Source organism: Pollicipes pollicipes, unplaced genomic scaffold (genome assembly GCF_011947565.3).
Source record: "Pollicipes pollicipes isolate AB1234 unplaced genomic scaffold, Ppol_2.1 Scaffold_4295;HRSCAF=5057_pilon_pilon_pilon, whole genome shotgun sequence".
NCBI lineage: Eukaryota > Metazoa > Arthropoda > Thecostraca > Pollicipedomorpha > Pollicipedidae > Pollicipes > Pollicipes pollicipes.
In genome coordinates, this window is record NW_023596461.1 from 19,586,770 (window position 1) to 19,598,118 (window position 11,349).

An 11,349-nucleotide genomic window follows, 5' to 3' on the forward strand; every position below is an offset into this window, starting at 1 on the left:
GTACGGAGGACACGTCACACAGTGCAGGCCGCGTCTCAGGTATCCACAGGCGCTCCCCACCCCCATCATCAGCATCCACACTGTCCACACGTCCGTCCACATCACGTGCTGTCCACACTCCGCGCTACAGTCACCAGGCCGTGTCTGAGCCAGATGAATGTCCCTCGGTGACTGTCGAGACTGTGCTCTGTGCTCGCCCTGTGCTCGAGCCGCTCCCCACACACCACCGGAACAGGGGAGAGGGTGCAGCTTCACCGTCGGTGGGGCTCCACCCTGTGTCGAGGTCAGGGGCACCGCCCCTGGCGCCGGCCGGCCCCGCCACACGGCCCCTATTTACTCGGCACACTGGCCGAGACGACAGCTGATGGCGCTCGTGGCAGCACCGGTGGCGTTCGCGGCCCGTTGCGCTTACACGGCCCGGCAGCGATCTCGCTCGAAAGACGGGGTGGAGTGGCACCGGTGAGGCAGATGCTAGCCGGATTAGATATTGGGGGCGGGCAGGACTCTGCATATTACCACTAACGTATTGCTACGATTATATCAAAGAGCTAAGAGGTGTGCGACTTGAGCTCCATTAACGCCTACCACGAACAAGCTGATGTCTTAATCCGCAGTGGCATCTCCGCGCGGGCTGCCGCATCGCCTTGTGCATGATCGGAGATGTCAACTGTTGTCTATTGCCGCAGATCCCACTAAATTGTCTACTACAAGTTAATAAATGCATGAAGTCTTTAACCGGCCCATATGTGATAGCCTGGTGCAATAGATGACGTTTCAAGATTGATATCCAGTAGTACTTATTGATATGTACTTTGTACTCTCGTGATACTCAAAACGCCCTACCGTTAAACACAAAACTTCCAAAATGAACAAAAAACTAAATGTTTCAGTACGCAAACTCTTGACCCCATCAGCTAATAGCTGCTTTGCAGTTCGCTCATTTCATAAGTCATCCTTTATGATCAATTGCAAAGGAATGTATTCCATCTTGCAGTTTCACCCTCGCCCTGACTGGTTGTGATCGATGCAACTACCATCCGTAAGTTTTCTGAAAACACCTGCCCAGTATGTGGTGCAATCACGCCCAACTTCTAATGAGGCTCTGGGACATCCATTGCAGACGTTTGGACAAGAAGTACCCCAAGCGTTTCCATGCCTGAGTACCGACGCTTTTCTAGGAATGCTGGAAAACGATCAACGGCTGGCGCGGTAGGAGTGGTGTGGATGGGGCAGGCAACCGACGACTCCGCGGACAGCACCGACACGGTTAGGTCAACAGAGTCCTATGTCGTAACTTAACACACAAAACTGCATGCCACGGTACTCAGAATTTAATACGGAATACTCCCGCATAGGCTTCGTGTCGCTAAAAGGCGCAGCCTGGTACCTATTAGTTCGATTTTAGAGAAAGGTGAAGCTTCAACTGGCATAGTGGGGTCAATTATTGAGCTAGCGGAAACAAACGTATTATCAACGTAAGATCTCGATAAGACCAATGCGCTTTTCTAGTCCATCTGGGTTCTGTCTTGAAGTGGGACATCGTCCCTCCCCCATACCAGTCCATGTTATGAAAGACGGCTAGTCAAGGCGAGCGTTGGCATGGTCCTCCCGGCACGTTGCGCACGTTGCGTTCTGTGAACACCTTTTGACCATCCACTAACCCAGCCAGGGTGTACAGCGCCTGCTACTGACGCCTGACGGTCTGTGCGCATCAGCGCACTGTGGAGGTCACGTGAGGATTACCGGTAAGTGGAGGGCGTGCGCACTGGACGCCTCCGCTGTACTGCATTCAGCGCGGCCCACGCCGGGTAACGCGTCTCAAAACCTGCCGTCGACGCTGGAGCGTCTGAGGGCGGAGCTGAGCGGCTCCGCGCTGACGGCGGCCGGGCCCCCAGCGGAGAACGGCACGGCAGCTGAGACGCCGTCCACCGCTGACGAGTCCAGGGCCGATCGTGCCGCGATGGCGGAGCCGCCCCACCGTAATGGGGATCGGTACCGAGAAAGGGCTGGCCGGCGTCAAACTAATTGAAGACCGGCACTAATGCCCACAATGCCAACGCGTCAAACGGTGGATTATCGACGGGCAAATGGCTTGTCAGGAACGCGCGACGCCCGAGCCATTCTTGGGTATGATTTGCTGGTAATGGCCCGATGCGGGAGGATCAATTCGTGGAGCTGGTTTAGTGAGCTGACAGGGGGGTGGGGTGATGGGGCCGCAATGTGTGCAGACTCGACCGGTGGGGCCGCGTGCCCGGTCCAGACAGCCGGGACGGCCGGAAATGGCGTGTGTTGGGCGTGCTGACACCGTGAGCCGAACAATCGCTGTCATCTCACGCTACGCCCAGATACCATCTGTCAGGGGTACCTGCACTGACGCCGGGTCACCGCTCACACAGAAGAGTCACGGTTCCACCGCTCCGTCGGGGTGGATGGGCCTGTTGTCACGCTCTGTGCGGGCGTTGGGAGCTATGTCCAACACCCAAGAAACGTTACTGATACAGGACTACCCGCCAAGGACAGCGTCGAAAGCTGTTAAGAAAAACGTAGTATGTCGCAATTTATGATTCACACAAATGGAACATGGAAGAACGACCAAGCCGCGGCATCATCAAGGGTGAGCGAGCGTGAAATTCCGTGCGTGCACCCCGGCTGAGCGGCGGTCGGTCTCCCGCTGCGGGTATGTGGACTCCACCCAGACCGGCGGCCCCGGCCGTCGGACCGCCGGCCACACGACCAAAGTCAGAGCCTGCTCCTCAGTGACAGGATGTGAGTGGCAGCCTCGTTGCATCCAAAGACCCTGTGGTGTTCGCATGTGGAACACGAGTGCGTGCTTATCGATGATCGATTGGAAGCGGCTCCTGGACACTGCAGGCAATCGCTACTGATCGATTTTAAGGCGGTGGGTGCGCTGAATAAATCAGCGCTATTCATTTCAAGTCTGATAAATGTTTAACATAGGAGAGCGACGAGGAAAGGGGCGAGTATATCACATACAAATTTACTCTGTCGTTTATTCCAATATTTGTCTCGGGAAGACGTTAAGTCTGGCGTAATCCTTGTATGTTGTGGCCAGCATTTAACTGATGGAGAAAGTTGTGGGAGCATGCGTACGGCTCATCACCGGGCCACGCTCTGCACAGACCAAGTCCCCGTCATCGGTCGCATACATAATGTACGCAGGTAAAACAGGACCACATTATTTTGTACTGAAAGAATTAAAATGCATTAAGCCGCTTCGTTGCCAGAAAGCACATCAATTCACAATTCAACTGTGAATTGAAGGTCAATTCAACCAGCGCGAAGATGGAAGGTATACATAGGCAGGCTTTAAACAGTGCAAAATGCAGTTTTTTAAGGGAAAGATCAGTTACATATGAGCCAAACAATAGCAGTGCACGATTTTCCCACACAGTGACCTCAAAAAGGTGGTGCCAAATTGGTGAGTTCATCATGAATAAAACCTCAAAAGTCGCCTTAGCCACCCAGCGGGTGGGATTGGCGACCGCCACTCAGCGGCCTGATCGCCTCCGCCAGTGGCCGCAAGGCGGGAGACTGCGGCAGACGATAGGGCGGTAACACGAGACAAACCAGACGAACCGGCCGCCGCCAATGACGGATTTAGGTGTGACGGGCTGACAGCGGCCGTCTGATCGGCAGCGGTGCCGATCAGCAACGGAACTGCAGCGGCCGTCACACCCATCGCCAGCGGTGCAGAATACTGCCGGTCCAGCATGGTGGAGCGTCGATCAACCGACCCCACTCTGGCTTGAGACGGTCTGGATGAAATGCGCTGTCAGTATAAAACTAGGGTTGGGGAAAAAAGGAGCTGAAAGGGCCTGGTATACCACTGATCCACGTCAATGCGTTTACTTTCACCATTTTAGTAGATCGGTGCCAACAAATTATCATCTTTTTTACGCCTATCAGCAATCCAGTGTTGGTAGTCCTTATTTTGTAAACGCAAGTTTGTCTGCATTGCAAAGATCGCATTTGTCGACGAAAATGTAGAGGAGCCCATGTGGTGGTGCTCTGAAAAACTCATTTATCACATTTTAATGCGGCATACTTCTCGTATCACAATCTAAGCGTTCAGTAATAACACTAGTGCGCATAATGATATTCACTACGCTTTTCGTTCCGCCAAGAACCGTTTGAGTAGTGAAATGAAGGAAGACTCAGGTATGTTTCACTCTACGATTTTTGGTTTGTTTCTCAGCGGCTTTTATTCGAAGCACGAAAAGACATGGTGGTGTCAGCAGTTTCGTAATCAAAAGCATTCAATTTGTTTTGGCCCACTAAGACAAAACGAAAATGCGTTACAGCACCCTTGGCGCCGTGCCCCCGAGCGATTTCAACTGGATTCTTGAGAAGGTTCTAAATATTTGCCAATACGTATCTCCTTATTTGTCGATGTTATTTAACACGCGCGGTGCACAATCGCAGCTAATTTGATCAGCGCTTGTTGTCGCGGCAGCAGGGTTTACGGCCCACCCTACATCGGACGGCCACGGACAGCTGACCATTGAAAACCGAGGTCCGCACCTGCAGAGCTGCATGGTGTCACGTGTCGTGACTAAATCGCTGGAATCAGACCAGGTATTCAGCGGTGGGGGCTGGCCCAAAAACCCACCCGACCTGCCGGGTCAGGCACCGGCTGTGGTGACGGATGTGACGGTCGGGCCGCCACACCCCGCTTTAATTGACTCCTGAGTCTGGCCTGTCAACATCCGCGTGTAACATAGGCCGTTGGAGAGTGCATGGGCTCGGCTGAGATATACACTTTAAAGAACCAGTATGGACCGGTTTCACAAGTACCGCCTTTGCGTAGGGAAATTTTGTTCAAATTACGACTACGCATGCGCACAATCTGGTACGGTTGTTACCCTTTTTGCTACGCGACGGTGTACACCGATGCAGACGACACTGAATGTAGAGATTCAATACATCTGTATCGTGATAGAGCTTCACAGCTTCCAGGAGCTGTGTGAGTCTTAGCATGTGATGTGCGCATAATACCTCGACAACGAAGGTCACATCAGCTGCGACCGATCCCGAGTGAAAGTCATTCGGTCGGCCACCTTCACCTTCAGTCTATATGACAATCGTTGTTTACTCTAACTTTCTCCACGCTGCGAACCAAGACTGACTCTGACTTTTGCACGGACACGGTGCTGAGATATAACCGAGGATGCAATTGTTGCATAGTCCACAGCACAGAGGCTAGCTTAAGGTCAGCTTCGGAGCGGCGGCCGGTAATCGGTGTGGCCAGAGACCAGCACCTGGACTGTAGTCAGGTGTCGCCAGGGCGCCGAGGAGTGACGTCACAGCACGACAAATGGATCAGCGAGAGGTGAAACTGAGGTCAACTGAACGCTTCTCTCGTCACACACTGTTGATAATTGTTCAACTTATTCAAAGTAAAGATGTTAAAAATTACCACGTGGGGCGTGACCAGAGACTCTTCGCCCACTACACCTATTTTCGAATATGGCGCTTACGGTACCGAGAAGCACATCTTTTTATCGTGATCATAGTGGGAAAGTAGTCGCATTACAACTATTGGCGTGGCGTGAAGATTCCCATTTAAATCCAATCATGGATGAGTTATTTGCTGAAGTGGCAAACATGAGATTACTAGCGCAAAAATGCAGCGCATTTTGCAATTGGATTACCGCTTTCACCAGCCATGGGCTAAATTAAGCCCACCTTAGTCTCTTTTACATATTACATCCCCGCCACATTTTGCTAGGGTCAGATCTGACGGTACTGCCCCACTTCGGTATGGCTGTGCGGTTCTCTTCTTTTGACCACCGTATGACCACATCGTATGAAACAGCATCTAGGAGGAGACGAAAGAACGTATTGCCTTCCGTAAACGCGACCCAGGTGAGAGGTCATGGACATCTCTCCACACATCATCATATCCCACTAGCTCCACAGCGGCTTCCTGCTCTGTTGGTCTGTCGCCACCTCAAGTCTCAGCCGTGCCAAGTGCCAGCCGCCTCAAGCCGTGACCACTGTCCGCGAGGGTCACTGAGTCAACGATCACGACACACGCGATTACGCTAAACCGTGATTAATAGTCTGGCGGCGCTCCGACGGGCGTAGGCGGGCAGTTCCTGATTGGTCGAGGAGAAACTGAGGCCGCGCGTACACCGAGCCGGAGATGCCAGCTGGTGCGTCGGAGGCCTTCTCACTGAACACCCAGACCTCGACCAGCTGACGCAGTCACATAATGAGACCAGGGTCAGTGATATATTGAGAAGTCGTTAAGACGAAACAGATCAACGCAAGGAGCAAAACATTCATTTTTAGAACAAAAAAGATCGCATCGAAAACAACATGATCGCAAAAAGCATGAATAATGTTATCGTTCACATTTGTAACCGCCAGTCGCATGAAATAGTCATGAGGCGTTGGAACACCACATAACCACTTATCAGTATAACCAATAACACCGTTGAATTTTAAAATAAGCGGCTGGCAGCATTTCATCACGTCTCCTGAGGTGTTTACTACAAGTTCGGTTTTAACAGATACTTAGAAGCGTGAATGTCCGATTCTCATCAGGGCACTTCCACTTGGTGAACGCTGCATGATCACAAAAAGCTAGTCTTGCCGAAGTGAAATGTCATGCGTTCAGTGTTAATGGAAATGTCGTCAGCGAATGTCAGCCATCTGGTATGAACACCAAGCAGGGTTGCATGCATAACACATAGTAAGTTCTCTCAGTAACTTTCGCAGGCTGTGGCCATACCATGGTCGCTCACTGCCTATGTTCACATACGAAACATCAAGCAGCACCGCCATGCACTGCTAAATACACCAAGCAGCACTGCTAGTGGTGGGCTGCAGCACTGCAGAAAAGTCGCTTCTCACTCGACGTGGAGCTTTCGACTTCAGTGGTGGATGGACTACCAGCTATGATAACTACAAATTCACGCGTAGTGAGCTATTTTTAAAAGCCCAAAATTTGAGTGTTTTTGCTTAATCGAGCCCTTGTTGGTTTGACTCGTTCACATGAGTTCAATGGCATGTACTGGGATGTGTGTGCAGGTACATAATGTTTCACGTCAGGGAGGCAGCCGTTCGGTGTGCTCGGCTAGACTAACCAAGTCACGCCACTACCGATCCCCATGCCCCAACCCTCTTGCACTACTATCGGTCCCCTACCCTGACCTCCTCACGCCGCTGTTGATCCCCTGTCCTGACCGCCTCACGCCGCTGCCCATCCCTTGCCCTGACTGAGCACGCGGCAGTGGCAGCCGGCGGTGGCGCAGGTTTACAAACAGTGGGGAGTTACGGCAAGGGTGGTAATTTATGAAGCACTGATCCGCGCCGGTCCAACTGGGTCAACGATATGTCAGCGGTGCGGACTCGACCCGCGGAGGGGGAGCACCGCCATCACCGGCAGCTGGTGCTGGTCCAGAGACAGCGCGGCTGGGATCCCGTGTCCGCCGTCCGTCAGCGTGTCTAGCAGTTCCATCACAGGCCTCTCCACCAACATCACTCCGTTGGCACATCTCCTTTCAAACTTCGTTAACGAGGCTCAGCCATTCAACCTCTTTGTATGCGCTCTGAAATGTGACGCCAGTTATGGACGGAGTTTCCGACTTAGACCAAAGCGGCCCTACTGGGCTCCCTTCGGCGTACAGACGGCAGCTGGTGAGTCCGTCAGGGGCCGGGGGTCGGCGCTGCGCCGGGGCCCGCTGGAGCCTCGTCAGCGGCTTGCCTCAGCGTGATGACGGCTCCATAGATAATTCACATGCCGAGGCGGTGACGCTGATCGATCCCTGACTTCACTGACGGCCTCTCGACACGACCTCACATTGCCAGGTCAGGTGAGAGGGCAAGGGTCGGGTGTTGCCGCCATACAGGGGCAAGTGTAGGATTTCGCAATGACAACGGGACGCGACTTAAACTTTTCACTTAAAATCCCATTTTAGAGCGTCACAGGCGAGCGCGATATCCTACAAGGGTAAAACAACATCACATGCCGTTTAAGTTGCTTACTTTCGCATGGGGTCTGTGTCTTTGGTACGTCGTCAGCATCAACAGGTCAAAGCTGGCACGTCTGTAATTACCTGTGGAAACATGGCCTGCTGCTTTTTCACGATGCCTGAAAAAACGGCACAGAACGGACGAATGGAGCTGAGTGGCTCGACTGACAGGCGTTTGTCGCCGAGTGCAGATTGGGTACGCAATGCAGGACATCAGCTGTAACCACACCAGTAAACACCTCTGGTGTAGAGCCTCCCCCTCTCAGTGGCGTGTGCCCAGACTGTGCCGCATTGCAAAGTAAATCTTGCTCAAATGAGCCGCGGATGGCATGGCGTTCAGTCGGCTTCCCGACCTGCCTTCCGAGGACGCCGACAGCACAGCAGAAGAAGGCGGTTCGAATGGTGTTGGCTCGCACGAGCACTGACGTTGTGACAGAAGTGCCGACAACATTGGTGACCACGACCACTGCATTTGAATGTCATAATGGCCACATACCAATGGTCGCATGCTGCCTTTGCAAATCCATCCAATTTTCGTGCCAAGGTTTTGTGGGGTGACAAAGTATTCACTACGAGATGTAGAATGAAAACTCGGAGAGTAATGTTGCCAGTACCAAAACACCTTGGCTAAACACTGATTTTCCTTCACCGTACTGGCCAGCGAGTTGCCCAGTCTCGAAGGGCTGTCATCGTCGGACGTGCATCATCCGCCGCTGTCACCTGCGGATCGCCTCTGAGGTGACTCCACCCTCCTGTGACGGACGGACCGTCACTGGCCACCGCGTCACCGCCCGCCGGGGGCCTCGGTCACTTCGGCACGAGCTCTAATGGATTTCACACGCCAGCGTAATCACGACGGAGGATGTTCTAAGGCCGACCTGGCTCTGTCCTAATGGTCTGCCCATTTGAGAATCTCGTGGATAATCTGGGAATTGTTTGATAGTTTGAAATGGTATTCGGATGAATGCCGCGATGTATTTCGGCCTCGAGAACGCAAGATACAAACAGCCTGGTTAGGTACGAATACGTGAAGCACGGTACAGCAGACAACGGCGGTCTACTCACCAGCCACATTATGGACCGACATTTAGACTGACCTGTGTATGTGCGAGCTATTCTGACGTTCCGGGACGTCCAGCGTGCGGTGGATATCAGCTGAAAGTCCGTGTTGTGCGTGGTGTTCTCGGCTGACTCCCTCAATGAAAGGAGTCGGATATCGGGCGACTTCAGGAAGAAAATTCGTGTTTCCCGCAGTCTCAGCCGCGAGTTGCATACACCGATCTCATAGAACCCTTCCACTACCAGCTGGGGTCGGCTGACCTGACCTGAGATGACCCGTTTGACCTCCACCAGGCCCAAACGTTTGACCGGGAAGCGAACTCCCGGCACATGGATGGGGTAGAAGGCCAACATCTTGCCTGTGATTACCACCGGTCGGGGGCTTGTGTCAGGAAACACCCGACATTTCCTCCTCCGGCCTGCCTGGGCCAGGGCAGGACAGGTCAAACACGTCACAACCAGGGCCAGCGTTAGCCATCGTGCCGTAGCCATGTCGACGGCCTCAGCGGCTCTGTCCAGTCTGACGCGTCGATCACAGGCCTGCGAAGGCCATCAGGTGTTCTTGTCGCTCGGACATGTGTTCCGGCCGGAATCTATGCCACCAAAACACAGAGCAAGGCTGTGTAGACACTGCACTGCCGGCTCAACGCTTGAGTGGCCGGAGGCGCTTGGTTCACCGCTTGTTCCGGTCCGGATCCACACCACGGTCTCGCGCAACAACGCTGCTATTGACGGCCGTTTAAATCGCACTCCAAAATAGGTCGCACCTCGGGAGGCCGGGCACCCCTATGTCGCTGAAGGCAGATGCTGCCGTAGCCTGGAGCACGTGAACAGCCGAGGCCTGGAGCAGGCGGCGGCAGAGCTGACCCTCGAGAGCGGTGGAGGGCGCCACCGTCACGCTCCAGTCTCCGTCGTCGACTGAGCGGCAGGCCACTCCAGCCGTGCGCCCGCGTCTCCTCCGGGGCCGACGGCTGGGAGAGAACGGGCGGGAGGGTGGATGAAGACGGCGGGGCGGTAGAGGACGGTAATGACGACGGTGGAGGGAGGAGGGCGGGAGCTAAGGAGGACGGGAGGGAAGAGGGCGAAAGCTGTTGTCAGGAATGATGCATCAAGGGAGGATTAAGCACAGGAACAGTAGACCACAGGCGGGCAAAGGTTGGAAACGAATTACTCTGCAAACCCTGAAGACACAGTAGGGGAACAGCGGAAGGGCAGATAAGCACAGGATGGCAAGCAGCGAGGAAGGGACAGGGCCAGGGGCACACAACGCAGAGGGGACAATAAGGGAGTATGAGGGAGAGGATGTGAATAACGAATGAAACAGCATTGACCGGTGAAAACTTTGCGACGACAGATAGGAAATATCATGTAGTTGATAGTAACGAAAAGTGTGTAAGAGTAAATGCAACGTTACTCTGAAATAATGCGACAAAAAGCTTTGTATATTTCTTTGCAAGTTACACACAATTTGCAATATGCAGCTACCTTCGTTGTTACGCAGGAACCAGCGAAAAATTTGTTCGAACTAAAAAAAACGTGAATTGAAAAGTAGCTGCAATCAATGGCTTTCAACGCAAATAGCTACTTTCGTCATTGCTGACAATTAATATAGAGGTTGTTGCGAGCTGACAAGAGACAAACTCATGCAACGTTCGTGATCCATGCTAGAGGCTCTGACCAGGAATAAAGTTTTCCTCTACCATATGATAATAACGAAGATTGTGTCAAACTCATGCAGCTCGTCACGGTGTAAGCGTGGGGTTCAAAAATACATAACGGATCACACCCGCTAAATGGCATGAACGTTCCGTGCGACATCTCTACAAGCAAACCAAGACACGCCACACCACCTCGCCCCTGCACATGGAGGCACGCCTCCCGCGAGCGTTGTCTGTCCTTCAGTGGTGAGCGAGATGTTTTCTGACCACACAGCTTACTCCGTGCCTCTCCATCTCACTGGCCGCGGCGTGTCAGGGCCGATGGATGGGTCAAACACACTCGCTCCCCTTCCCCTCTCCAAGACCAGGCGGGTACGGATCGCTGATGTTCCTGCCAGCGAGCCTGGCCCCAGCCAGCCGCCGGCTCTGGGCATCGCCAATGTGACGGGAAGCGGTCACGGTCACAGGCCAAACCCAGCGCTTGTCCCCGGCGGCTTCAGGGAAGTATGGGTATTAGTGGAGGAGGTATTTTTATTATACTTTATTCGGGTACACAAGTGGAGGCCAAGCGGTGATGGCATTTGATCCAAAATGTTCCGGAAATGCCATTGCGCAAACAGACTGTTGTTCAG